General features: G+C 31.1%; 1 long non-coding RNA gene across 1 annotated transcript; it reads left to right on the top strand.

Annotated features, from left to right (window-relative positions):
• The first annotated feature begins 190 nt into the window (after window positions 1-190).
• On the top strand, window positions 191-3,206 carry LOC145790558 (uncharacterized). Its single transcript, XR_014329383.1, has 2 exons — window positions 191-2,262; window positions 2,951-3,206. It is a non-coding gene; the product is annotated as an uncharacterized LOC145790558 (long non-coding RNA).
• The last annotated feature ends 11,775 nt before the right edge of the window (window positions 3,207-14,981 follow it).

Raw genomic sequence — 14,981 nt, 5'->3', positions numbered from 1 at the left:
AATTATTGCAGTTATTGCATTTTTTTGTTGGAACTTTTGAGTTTTTTTCCCCACTTCAGTGTTTTGGTAGGGTTTTCAATTGATCCGATTGAGAACTGTGAAACTGTACTTCGATTGGCTCACCAAGTTCGCTCCTCCGTTTGCTCCTCTTCTCTCTCCCTCTCTCTCAAACCCTAGATTTACGCTCAGCCACCCAGAAATCATTCTCCGAAAAATACCATTTCGGAAATCATATAAATAATGAAAAAAATTATACACAATTTTTTTTATACAGAACGAAAAACTACTTCGTGAATAGAATAAATGAATAACTCAACATGATGATGAAATTGATATTCAATTCAACTTTATTATGTTCTTGAGTCTTAATTCGTGATTTAATCATAATAAACGAATCTTAAGAGTAGACTGACTTGCTTTATGTTATTCATTTACAATACATGGTAACTTTGTAAGGTTATTTTTAATTTTACTATTATTATTTTTATATTTATTTTTAAATTTGATGGAGTATGACATACTGTGCTATTCAAGTTTGAAGTCACTAATGTGATTCAATAGGGCTTGATGTTGGTGTACACAATGCTGCTTTGTCACTCTAAAAATAAGTTTGTGATTGTAATATTGAACATAGAAAATACGTAAATGATCTCTTTCCAAACATCAATCGGTTTTAGATGGGATAATAGAACTTGAAAGTGATTTGAGAGTCCAGTTGTTATCATGAGAGTCTCATTACGAGGGAGAGATTTTTTTTATGATATTAATATCATACTTACCGTCTCCTTTTAGAATGATGGTAGAATAAGTAAGAGTTAATTACCTAAAAGTTTAATTTATAAATATTTATGATAGTTTAGGTTTTATCTAAAAAAATTTAAACTAATAAGCTATATTTAGTAAAATTGATAATATTATCAGTTTTTCTTAATTGAAAAGGTCATGGCTGATTATGGATTGTCATGAATTTCTGTTTCACCATTTTTACCTAACATCTATATAATAAGTCACAAAGGTTTTTGAAAAATGTATCAAAATGTATGTGAGATACATTTTGATCCAATGGCTAAGATTAATCCCAAGTATATATGAATGGTTTAGATCAATGGTTTATATCAAAATGTATCAAAGGTTTCCCGCCCAACACATTTCTGTGTCTGCCCCATACCCTCTGTCTCCCCCATACCCTCTGTCTTCTTCCCATACTGCTGCAGAGTTGAGGAGCAGATAGTGAGGTGTGTATTGAGAGAAGCAGACTGTCTTCTTACCCTCTGTCTTCTTACCCATACTCCCCCATACCCTCTGTCTTCTTCCCAAATTGATTTGAGAAGGTTGGAGACAAGCACATGTCAACATTTTAGCTCACAGATTGCACTCTTAGCTCACAGTTATTGAATTCAAATTCAAAAGTTATTGAATTCATATATTATGTTTCGGGTTCCTTTCCTTTCCTCTCTTAACTGCCGAATTGGGTCTCTTATATGCACAGTTATCCAATTCTTATATGCATAGTTATATGCACAGTTATTGGATGCTTCATATGAGTATTCTCTCATTTTTATATGCACAGTTATATACTCATTTTTGATGGATGAGTATTGTTCCTTTATGATGGATGCTAGGTCCGAATTGGGTCTCTCATTTTTATATGCTTCATATGGATGCTGGGTTCCTTATATGCACAGTTATATGCTTCATATGGGTCTCTCATGGGTCTCTTATATGCACAGTTATGCACAGCTCCGAATTGGGTCTCTCATTTTTATATACTCGCTTTCATAGAGTATTCTCTCATTTTTATTCTCTCACACAATCACAGCACCTTCGATCTTCCTTACCATTACCAAACTTGGCTTGGAGAATGAGATTCAATTATTATGGTGTTACCCTCCCTCCGAAATTTCGACAATTTTTTTTTTTTTTTTAAACAGGAAATTTCAACATTAAACAGGAAATTCTATGTTTACATGTTAGAAATTCAAAGCAAAAAAAAAAAAACAGCTTTGAATAATCAGAGCATATAACCACGTACTTATTATTATATTGTTACAATCACATACTTATTATTATATTGCTACTTACTGATCTTTTTGTTTTGTCAATTGGTAATTATACTTGAACAATTGGACAAGTCAATGTTGTGAGTCTTGGGTCAATTGTTGAACTTACCATGAAGAGATACTTTTGTTGACAGACAATAGGAAGGAAAAATCTTTGGGACTTCTTACACAGAATTTTGTCAAGCTCTTCCTTTGCTCTAATGTATGTAAAAGTTTTAGATTATTGCACTCTATTGTCTATCCTGTTATGCATAAGTATCTATTAGCTTTGGTCTGATTGTTTAAAACCACTTTAAAAAATGTGGAATGTAACTTTAGTAACAATAGAAATAGAGTTAATTGAGATGTGAATATTGAAAACCATAATAGGAAAAAATTGACGCAAGTGCTGAATTATTAAATTACATTTAAATAATAGTTTATCGACACAAAACTGATGCAAGTGTTATCAAAATAACACAAAACGCATATTTTAGAGACAAAAAAATGTAATTATCCCCATCAATTAGCGAGGCTCATATCTTTCCATGCATCTTGGGACAAAAATGAACTCATGACATGTGTATTCTTGGGTTATGACTTATAGATAATTAGGATAACATTGTGCTATCATAGCTCTGTTCATTGGTTACATACTTGGTTGTTATGTAAATGATTCAGCTGGACTGAAGTCTCATATTACCATTCTAAGGATTATGAATGAGGATGACATTATCCTTGAATGGATAAAATTATAAACAATTTACTTTAGTGAGTGGTGATGCCATGATAATCTAGGCATTTGATGCTTGATTATCTAATGGTTCAGCTGTACTAGAGTTTCATATTTCCATTCTGTGGATCACTCTGACCACTCTCACCATTGTTCACTCTGGCTCCATGTGAAACAGGAACTTGAAACAGAGGTGGAAATGATTAACTCGGCTGCTCAGTAATCTCAGCCGGGAACTTTGCTCGGTAATGTGAAACTGATTTTTAAACTGATTATATTTATACTTAATGACTCAATAACATGCTGGTTTTGAAGCCAGTTCAGTTCGGTGATTTTGAAATAACTCAAGGTCACATGATTCTTGGTGATTTCTTCTTATTACTGTAAATACTACTGTAAATGTTTTGGTGATTTTGGTGATTTCTTCTTATTTCCATGTGGTGTAGATTGTTCTGGTTTATGTGACTCAACTACCTAAGTATACTATGTTAGACTTACATGATGAGTCTGGATGATATATGAGTCTAGATGATAATGACTTTAAGTATACTATGTTATTGCATGTTAAAAAAATAATGCGTTATTGTTGAGTCTAGATGATATATGAGTCATTAAATATATAAAATTTATACTTAGCTATACTTAAATTTATACTCAGTAAAATATATTAAATTCACTCTGGATGATATTTATACTTAATGGTTAAGAATAGCATTCTAAGAAAATATACCAGCATATATTTTCTTAGTTGATAATATACCAGTATATATTGTAGTTATATTTTCTTATAAACTATGAAATATTTTCTTATAATATAAACTAAGAAAATATAAACATAATATACCAGCATATATTGTAGTTTATATTATAAGAAAATGAGTGGTTTTTTTTTAACATATGGTTTAGAGATTTTCTTATACTGGTATATTATGTAGTATTTAGGGTGTTTTTTGTTATATTTTCTTATACTGGTATAGACAAAAAATTGGTATATTAAGAAGATGGGTGTTTATTGTTATATTTTCTTATAACAAAAAAGTTGGTTGATCCACATTTGTAGTAGGCAAGGCTTTTAAGAAGATGGGGGTTTATTGTTTGAAAAAGTTGAATGGGGATGGAGTCTCAAGGCGTTTGAGAGATTTTGATGCTTTTATTACGAATTGTGAGTTGGTTGATCCACATTTGTAGTAGGCAAGGCTTTTTTCTTATAATTGCATAACAATATTTCTCTTATATGTTATTTATTTATTTATTTTTATTTGGCTATTTTATTGGTGAAGTAAAATAGATGATTGGATCATCTATTTTACTGGTATATCCATACCAGCATATATATGCTGGTATATTATCAACATATATTTCAGATGGGGGTTTATGGTCTCTAAGTAGTATTTAGGGTGTTTTTTGTCTTCTTAATATACCAATGAACCTTATAGACAAAAAACATCCTAAATATCCATACCAGCATATATATGTTGGTATATTATCAACATATATTGTAGTTTATATTATAAGAAAACACCCCAAAAAATTTCAACATAATATACCAGCATATATTGTAGACAAAAAACATAAAAGTTGTGCATATTCCTCATTGGGGATACATAAAAGTTGATACAAAGACTTTTTGGAAAGTAATGTGGAGGAAGTTTGGGCAAACGCATATTTGAAGACATGTTATTGACACATCTTTTGTAAAGCATACATATTTTTGGTGTATGACAATATAATTTTTGGTGTATGACATGTTAGTGACACATCTTTTGTAAAGCATACATCTTTTGTAAAGCTTTAACCCCCTTTTTGTAAAGTTTTAACCTACCCTTTTGGTGTATGACAGTATAACTTTATTTCTGTTTTTTATTCATTGTTTACACTTTTTTTTACTGTCTTTTATATTTTGATATGCAATATAACTTTAAATCTTATATGTTTGTTTCTTAATTTGCATTAAGATTAGGGAGAGTTGTTATTTTATTTGAGTTTTGTAGAGCGTGTAATACAAACAAAATTGTTATAAGTTCTTTAAGAAGAAAAATATTTCAATATATTTTTTCAGTATCTTTATCAAAAAATGACACAAACTTTATAAATTTCAACATAATACGTATAAATTATAACTATATTTTAATCTTAAAATTATTTACACCGTGCCTTTAGGCACGAGCATACGCTAGTATATATATATTGAGCAACAAAAAAAATTATTTGTTATAATTAAAAATCACAAAAATTATAAGTGAACGTATGATGATACATGTCTTTTTTTAAGGTGTATTATATAATTTTGTTACTTAAAGTTATTTTGAAGTTATTTTATATATATTTATTATTTTTTAAATTTGTATTTTAAAAATATAATTTAAAATTTAAAATTGTATTTTCGACTTCAATTATTTTATTAAAAATTCCGTAATCATGTTTTGAAAATATATTTCAGAAATAAGTTTAAAATTATTTAAATATAAAATATAAATTTCGAAAAAGCATAAGTTTGATAATAAAAAAATAGGTAAATTACAAATACACTTCCTGAGATTTACTTAAAATACAGATTACCCTCCGTAATTTGAAAAATTATAAATACCTTCTTATTAGAATTTTTTATTTAACAGAATTAACTAAAAAATAAAATTTATAATTGCTTTCTTATATAATAATAAAATTACTTAAATTATTAATTGAAATATATTTTTAATATTATTAAAAATAATTAATTGACTTAATAATTTATTAATAAAATTTATGATTTATTATAAAATTAATGATTTATTATAAAATTAAAAATTTCAGAAAGTGAAATATAATTTTAAAATTATAAAAAAAATTATATTTTAATTAAATCTTAAAAAATATATTTATAATTTACCTTAAAAAATAGTCAAAAAGTGAGATTCGGCAAAAGCAGCGTTGGTGGTCGAATCATAATGAAAGAAGTGCAGGTAGGAAATTAAAGGAAAAATTATTAATTGCTCCCGGATGTTACGCGACAAAAATAGTCAAAAAATGAGATTAGGCAAAAGCAGGGTCGGTGGTCGAATCATAATGAAAGAAGTTCAGGTATGAAATTAAAGGAGAAATTATTAATTGCTCCCGGATGTTACGCGACGATACTTTTTACAAAAGGGAATTGATCAATAAATTTTATATTTTGATCTTTTAAATCGTATGGTCCCAAATGTTTTTTTATAAACTAGATAGTCCTTCTAGCTGGTTGTTTACCAATTTGTCATTGAGCAAAGCATTGTCTATAGTTGTTAACTTAATTATGAAAATAACGGTGTGTGTGTGTTTCACGTTGTTGGAAAAAGCATACTAATAGTCTTTTAGTAATTTGCAACTTATGCGAAGTTGCTATATGTGTGGTCATTATGTGATTGTGTGATTGGTTGTTGTGTAGAGTGTGAAGTCACTTAATGGAACCCATGTTAACCCGTTTGTCCTTATCCCTTTGGACTCAACACATGCAATTGTACCCATTTGTAAAGTAGGTCGTTCCAACCTGATTCGCACAAGAACATATTGGGTGGTGGGGTGTTTGTGTGCCACGTTGTTCGAAAAGTGTACTAATAACTTTTTAAAGTTCGGTTGTTTTTAACACGCGCAGTGTGGAACGTGAATTCTTTACTAATTGTTTTTTCGCACGTGATGTGAAGACATGCATTAATTTAATCAAATTGGATCCGCCACGTTGGAGTGTCACATGTCACATTTAGGAAAAGTACATTAATGAGTTTTTAATTTTTTTTAGAGTGCTACAACATGCCCGCCACATTGTCATATCTGAAAAAAATATACTAAGGAATTTTTTTTTGAAGTGTCACATCATATCTATCACGTTGTTACATTTGGAAAAAAATACACTAAGAATGAGTACAAATTTTGTAGTGTAACATCATACCTACCACGTTGTCACATTTGAAAAAGTACACTACAGAATTTTTAATTTTTTTGGAGTGCCCCATCGTTAAAGTGTCACATTAATATATGTCACATTGGAATATCACACCATACGTGTCACATATTACAAAAAAAACGACAAAGTTGGAGAAGTTATATGGCGGTTGCAGTTCATATGCGACATTGACTGAATAATAACAATACAATAGCATGAAAAAGGAATCCACCTGCATAAGAGAAATACATTTTTTTTTTTAAAAAAAAAAAACACTAATGATAAAAGGTACAAACACGCACACAGAGTAAGTGTTGGTGTGTGAACATAAATTGGCGTCAACGTCCACCTTGTAAACAACCCACCATTGCAACCACGTTTTTCCACGCATAAATCTGGGGTTATGTTCACATAATAATCCACAAACAACAACAAAAACTCCTAACAAAACGGCCGTCTCTTTTTACATCGTCTGTAAAAGACTACTCGCCCACGTCGTTAACGAAGAGAATGTAAATAGAAATACACTCCTTACTGTCCAAAACGTGTGATCACCTATTACCAAAAAAAAAAAAACTTTCCTACTAAACTACTAAGGCTATATCCGTCTAAGCAACCCACACACATTTGAAAATAGACTTTGTAGTCACACATTCCACCTAAAAAGGATTTATCAATCAACCATTTAAAACATAGGACCAAATAATATAACAGTTCGCAAAATAAGACTTTTCAATAAATTTTCCTTTTATAAATTATAATTTATTATATTCCTCATATTATCTAATTATTCAATATAAATTTATGAATTTCATTCCCTCTATCAAATGAAGAGAGAGTGGGAATACACAAGCACAATAGCTCCATTCACACTGAGTCACTGACCAAAACAAACAAAACTCGAAAAAACTATTAAAAAAAATTTCAAAGTCGAAGTCAAATCAACTAACTCTATTACAACATTATTATTTAAATGTAAAAATTAGAGGTATTTCTTAAATTTAAAAATATAACAATTAATTAGAATATTTAAAGTAATATTTTTTATGCCTTCTATAATCATCAATCAATCATCTCACTTACACATTATTAAATATAAAAAGTGAGTTAAACAAATAAACTTATATATTATTTTCCTTATTATTATTTTTAAAATAAAGCCCTCGTTTGGCATAAAAGTTTTTGGGGCTTAAAGGCTAAAATAGCCACAAAAAGATAAAATAATCTAAAAAGTCAACAAGACAAAATGCTACATCCAAACCATAATCATTTTATTTTTTCTCTCACAAAAGTCAAAAAAGTCAAAGTCTAACTCAAACGATACTTTTTAATCCCAAGCTAAAATAGCCAAAATGTCAAAAAGTTAAAAAACCAATCCACATCCCAAATGAAGTCAAATTACATTAAGACATCATTAACTATTAATGAATAAGTGTGATAGGCTGTCTTGGACTAGACTGTGTTTTTTAGGCTCGTGCGACCCATTATGGATCCCATCTCAATGATTTAAATCGTTCATTTTTTTTGATTTGCCAATATCAAGATTTAAAGTCAAGAAAAGATGACAGCATCCTAAAGTCAATCTAAAATATCTTTCTTATTCAAAATTGGATATCTTATCTATTTGAGGGCATTATTAAGAAGTTTATAATTAATAACCAATCTTGACCCACCTCTTTCTTTTTCTACATTTTTATTAACATAAAATGCTATACAACTCCACGAAGAGTAGCTAGGTCTAATGAGCTTTTTCTAAAGAAGACTATCAATTTCAGTTCTGCATAATCCCAAATACTTAGATTTCATTTGACTAGGTCTAGCCTTAGTCGGAATATGGCGTTCATCAAAATCGGGTTCACGGAAGAAAAACTACATGTTTCTTTTTGTCCCACAATGCATTAGGAATGTCACTACAGATTTCATATTGGAATTCTTTTTCAATCTTCTTAATATGTTGTTGAATGATAGATTATTGTAATTTCTGATCAATTATTAAATAAAAAAGCTTCCTTTTGAAGAAAGTTTAGTTGTTTTTCTTTAGAATTGACAAGAACCTTGATCTGGTCTAATTTCTTTGTATATGGTTCAGTTATGAATTCAAGAACAATTGATTGATTATTGATAGTAGTATGGATTCTTGCCGAATCAATTTTGTCTATAGGCATTAATAGACATAAGAATGGTGAAAAATCTAGAAATCCCCTAGATATTGATTTGTGATTATGTATCAATTTTAAGCACTAAATATTACTCCCAATCAAACAATCAAGACAAATCGACACAACGATTTTAACGTAGAAAAATCACAATTGGAGTGCCTCCAATTGTGATAAAAAATCACGAGCAAAAGCTACAAAACAATCAACTAAAAAGACATAAAGGAATTGCACAAGTGTTCTCTCAATTACCTAGCGAATGCACGCTCGAATTGAACAGACCCCAATGTGACTCTTCCACCACCGTCTTCACCTCGGAATTATTTTGCCCAGCGTTGAATCCACAACGCTAATATCGAATCATGAGGATGAGCCACTCTAGAATCCACCAAAGCTTCAGGCTCGAATTCCCCGGAATCCACCGAAGAACAACTCTCTTTTTTGTGTAGAATAAACAAACAATCCTTTGATGTATACTTCTCAAACCATGAGTTGGATACTCAATTAAACATCAAAGAAACCAAGCAAAATAGCCCCAGATATAAACCCTAATATCCAAGAAGAAAATCCGAAAGCTTAACCCTAGTTTTGACTTAAACAAGTACTTATAGAAAACAGGGACTGCGACGGTCGCTTGAGCGAAGAGGAACCAAATACGCATGTTTTCCTTAAGTGGCATCGCTCGAGCCAAGCTGTAGCGACCCTAATTTTCTTAAGTCATTATTTTATTATTATTATGGTTATTGTTATCTTATTTTATTTTTGGCTTTATTAATTGGGTGGTTACATGAAATTTAATGTGATATTTAATGAATTGAATGTTGTAATTATTAATTGGGTGGTTACATGAGATTTAATGGGATATTTAATGTTGTAATTAATAAATTTAATGTATATATATTTAATATTATATATATAGTAACATAGAAGTATTCAACTAGGTCAAAGAGATCAAAAGAAAAGAGAAGAAAGAAAACAAAAACGAGAGAGAGAGAAAGAGGAGAGGGAAGAAAAGGAAAGATTAGGGTTTTGTTTTGGTGGCTCTATTAGTTTGCCAGATATTCTTTGATTTTCTATAAAATATTGTGAGTACAAAATCCCACTTCCTTTGATTTATGTTTAATTCGTGTTTTTATTTATTTATTTTTTATTTGATGTTGGATTGATTTTGTATTTGCATGTAGATGATGGATTGATTTTACTTATTTTGATTAGTTGTGTATGCCTTGTTTAAGATTTTTATATGGATTTATTTTATGGTTGTAATTACACTCATGGTCATATAAAATTAAAATTAATTAAGAACCTATAGATAAATTCCTTCTACTCCACCATGACTCCATGGATTGTTGTTTTATTTGAGTGATGGTGAGAAAGAGTATTTAAAAAAAGTGAGGATTATGAGATTTATTTGAATGCCTTAGGCTCGGTATTGTTATGTTTATTCTCATGTGTGAGATGTTGTGTATATATATATTGTTGCCTCGTTCTCATGAGTAGACGAGTGCTTTGATTTGCGCGCGTACGTATATGCTAACCATCCGGGGAGTGTGAGTCAAACTCGGGACGATATCCCCGTGCAAGTTTGGCTTCGGAGCGGTGTTAGGTATACGGGAGGCACATGGGATATATGTGTAGGCCGGAAGGGGAGAGCCGAAGTGGTGGAGTTAAGGAACAAAGAATTTAATTATGAATTTATTAGTATAGTATGTATGGTACTGTTATGTACATGATAAAAAAAAATAGTAAACGATCTTGATAAATTATGAAATTTGAGTAGAAGCATGTATTCGTGATTTTGGACAACTCTTGTGTTGTAGCTTTTTATTAAAAAGATCGATTAGAACTTATAATCGGATGACCTTGGTTATTGTCGGTTTGATTCACTTTGGTAATGCAGATTTTATAGGCTGTTTTAACCCACGAAACGAGCTCATTTTTATTGGTTTCGCGTAAACTGAAGTAAAACATTATTCTGCACACTTTTCGTGTTTCAAACTTTTCGGAAAAAAAAATCATGTTAGGATTGTTTCTATTCATTTTCAGTTTCATATTTTTCGGTTGAAATCCCTCTAGGTTTTTATATCAAGTTTTTTTCTTAACCTGTTCAGTTTCTGTTAAATTCGTTCGCATAGTCTTTTAGGAAATTTGATTCTGTACAACTTTCGTTTTTTGAGTTTTGGTCAATTCGAATTATTTAAGCATGAAACGGTGCATTTTTATACTTCTTTAGCAAATTGCTTATGGTTAAATTATACTGACTTTATTTTGCAGGATGGTGGGTCTTACTAACTTTTCATGCAGGGCTGACCCACCATATTTTTATTTCTATTTTGTCTATTTTATAATCAATTTATATTTCATTGTGTACGGGAAAGAAACTAAATGCCACTGTATCTTGAGAAACTACCCATTTGTCTCGGTGCGGTTGGAACTACTTGTCTTGTCCCGTAACAAGAATTAAATGTATTTTTGTTTGTGTCTGGTGGACACGTGGGTGTCAATTCTTGTACTCATACCAGTATACCTGTACACTGACCCGTTTTGTCTCTTGGCAACTCGGGTGCGTTCTGTTTGAGCGCAGCCGAGCTTCCTTTGCAGAATTAGTTGAGGCTACAGTGGTAACATGGAATTACTTTAGTTGTTGGACTTGTTATTGAGATTTCTTTTGTTTTCTTGAGCTTAGGGTTGATAATAGTTTATGTATTTATTATTTGTTTTTATGACTTTAGTATTGGAATAATTTGGCATGGTTTGTAACCGTATTTTATTTAAGTTGTTTGGACTATTTATTGTTACCTTGATGTTAAGGTATTGGTTAGTTATGAATTTATGGTGGATGGTTTGGTTTGCGTTTAGTTTTTTGATTCACTCCTAGGATTTGGATGACGGAATATTGATTGGGGTTAGTCCTAATTTAATATTTAATTGTCCGAATTTTGGGGCGTGACACAAGCTTCCTTTGCTCAAGCGTACAATCTTCCTTCTCAGGTTTTTCGTAGACAAAAAGCAACTTCTGGGAGCAAGACATCTTCTCTCAAGCCAGGACTCCTTCACTCAAGCGACCAAACAATTTCGACTGCAATTTTGCATTTTGCTTCGGGGGCGCTGCCCCCTGGACCCCCGTGAGCTGACTGGGCAACTCGATTCCCGTCATAGTTAGCGAAGTGGCAAACCTGAAAGAATTAACTTCACATACTTCTGAAACATCTCTGCAAGGCACAATTCGGGTTGGATTCGCATCTAAAAACTCATAACCTTACTGAAATAAAAGTGCAAATACAAGTACAACTGAAAGGAGTTTTGTCAAATGGGATTGCTAAGAACAAAAACCTAACAAATGGTGTTCCCAATATGATGGTCTGGGACATATTTCTTACAAAAACAAAAGATGTAGGAAGATAGATTCCTTGGTTACAAATTAATACTTCAGGTAACTTATATTTGATTATCATTCTAGTACCACTTGCATTGATGAGTGATTGTGTGGTCTTTTCAAAATACTGTGTAGGAATTAATTCTTCCTAAATACTGTTCATGTTAGCAGCTTTTTCAAGAATGAATTCTTTTTCAATAACAAAAGTAATTTGGATATATCATTTTTGATAGGTAACTTGATTTAATAATACGGTTCACCTTTTCAAATTGTTGTTGGATTCCAGAATTAATTTCTTGTTTATCTTTCTTTTCCTCTTTTAGAGTCGAGAGTTGTTGGTTTATTTGAATAATGTCTATAAGGGATTTCTGATGAGAAGATTTTAAATCTTTCAATTATATTTTTTGCAAATTGATTTATGCCTTTAAATCTGTAATGCCTACGAGTCTAGTTTCATATTTGGATGTGGACTCAAAATGATTCATGAGCTCTTTCATGTTGTAAATATTAGCTAATAATAAATTTTCAGATTTAGCTTTTTGAGCCTCAGAATAACAAACTTCTAACATTTAGCTTTATTTCAGGATCTTGAATTTTATTAATGACTTTCAGAAGTGATTTTTGATTATCAGAGAGAACATTGATACTTGGTCTTTCTATATTGAGACCATTCATTTCGACAGTGGCTTTCTAATAATTATTGTCAGATATAGAACATTGATTAATATTTGAGTAGGGGCAATATGGCTGCTCATCATTTTCTAATGATTCGATGTCATAACATAATTCAGCTAATTCTTCATCATTATCTGAAGGAGGTTCCGATTCAGAGGACTATAACATGATTTTGTATAATTGCTATTTTAACCCTTCATCAAGGTTTAGCTATTTAATCTTTTGTTTGGTCCTGCATTTATTGGCATAATGGCCAATTCTACCACACCTGTAACATTTTGCGGTTGATTTATTTTTTTTGTGGTTATAGATTGTTTTTTTCTTGTTTTTCCAATAAGAGATTGAGGATTTTTCTTCAGGATAATATTTCTTTTTCCTTTTGTACTTTTTTTTAATAGAATTCATTTTTCTTTGCTGTTTTGGTTTCTTCGATATTCAAGTTTGGTTTCATAGATAAATTGATCACAAAATTCACCTAATTCTTTGCGGCCTGTTAGATTTTAGTTTTTCATTTGATGTGTAACGGTTCGAGTCGAGATCCAAGATTTCTGTCAAAAATTGGACTTTAGTCTGAAAATTTTCTAAGTGTAAAAGTTAGATTTTTCAAAACTTACGATTTTGAAAATAATATTTGGCGGTAATTGTTTCTTATACATTAAATAGTCTAATTTGATTTTATGAGATTTTCTACGAGGTATTAATCACTTTACTTCAACATCAAACTTATAAATTTTAGTTGAAAATTTATTTTTATACTAAAACCGGGGGAGTCACTTTTTGATTTAATTGGATTTTGATTTTTTTTTTTTTTGTATTTTTCTTTGAATCCAAATGGGGCGTATTTTCTTATTTACGTTATAATCTTAAGTACATGAAATATAGAGGCTAAATGAAAGTATTTACTTATGGAAATAAGGTTGATGTGCTGGGAGTGCCTTAGGAACTGTGTTGTGTAACTAGTTGTGTCTAGGGTGAGCAGTCAAGTGGTCGCTCGAGCCAAGATGCGAGGCTCCTAGTATTTTCACTATAAACCTACAAAACTTCTGAGAGATTGCATTCACCGCTCGAGCGGTAAAATGTTTGCACGAGCGGTCTGTTCAGGATCAGCACTTTAAAAAGTCATTTTTGGACCACTTTTCTGTATTCTTTCCAGAATTTTCTCTCTCCTCTCCCTCTCTTTTAGCCATTGTTGAGCTCCAAGCTCATTAAACCTTAGATTTCATCTCCTTAGCTTGAGAATCTCACCCTAGTTCCTTGTACAAAAATGATGAGCACAATGAATGCTTTCTATTAATCTGAGTGGATCTTGTTTTCGTTGAGGTTGGTCTTCCGGGTTTCTTCCTTTCCTTGCTAGAGATAAGGATTTCTTTGCTTTTATTCAATATTTTCGTATAAATAAATGAGTAATATGTTGTTATTGCATAAATCTTAAGTTGAAAGAGATTTCTTGAAATACATGTAGAGAAATGTTTGGGTTTCTAACTCAAAAGAGATCACCAATGATTTTAAGTTGATTATTGAAGTTTTGAGCTATTGAAATATGATTACACCTTTGAAAATGAAAAGCCCCAATTTTTGTTCAAACCCTAGTTTTAAATTTTAATTAAACAAGGGGTTTTCTTCAATTAACCTTAAATTCTTGAAATTGAGTTGAGGTTTGGTTGAATTGGGTCTAAACATTGATTATTAAATGTGGTGAGAATGATTATTGAGCAATGGGATTCATGTATAGTAAATAGATAATGAGAAATGAGTGTAATAAGCCATGTAATGTGTATGGAATTAAATGGGAATATTGTGGATAACAAATTATGTTGTTGCATAAAGATAAATTTTACTTTAATTGTTATGTGTTGTGGACATGATTTGGTTTTTGAATTAAAATGATGAATTGTGGAATAAAGTTTGGAAAGGGGTTCGTTTCCTTTTAACTCGTGATTGGTAAAGTGTGGTGCTTGAAAAAGGTTCTGCCTTCCTTTCGGAGTAGCGCCCGGTAAAGCATGTGGATTGTTGGGCTATATGGAGGTTCCGCGTTCCTTCCGGCTAGCCACCAGTGAAGCGTGGTGCTTGACAAAGGTTCAGCATTCCTTCCAGAGTAGCGTCCGTT

Source organism: Camellia sinensis, chromosome 5 (assembly GCF_055761805.1).
Source record: "Camellia sinensis isolate YWXY chromosome 5, ASM5576180v1, whole genome shotgun sequence".
In the NCBI taxonomy this organism is placed as follows: Eukaryota; Viridiplantae; Streptophyta; class Magnoliopsida; order Ericales; family Theaceae; genus Camellia; species Camellia sinensis.
Note: the sequence above shows the minus strand (reverse complement) of the source record. Positions and strands in the feature narration are given on the sequence as shown.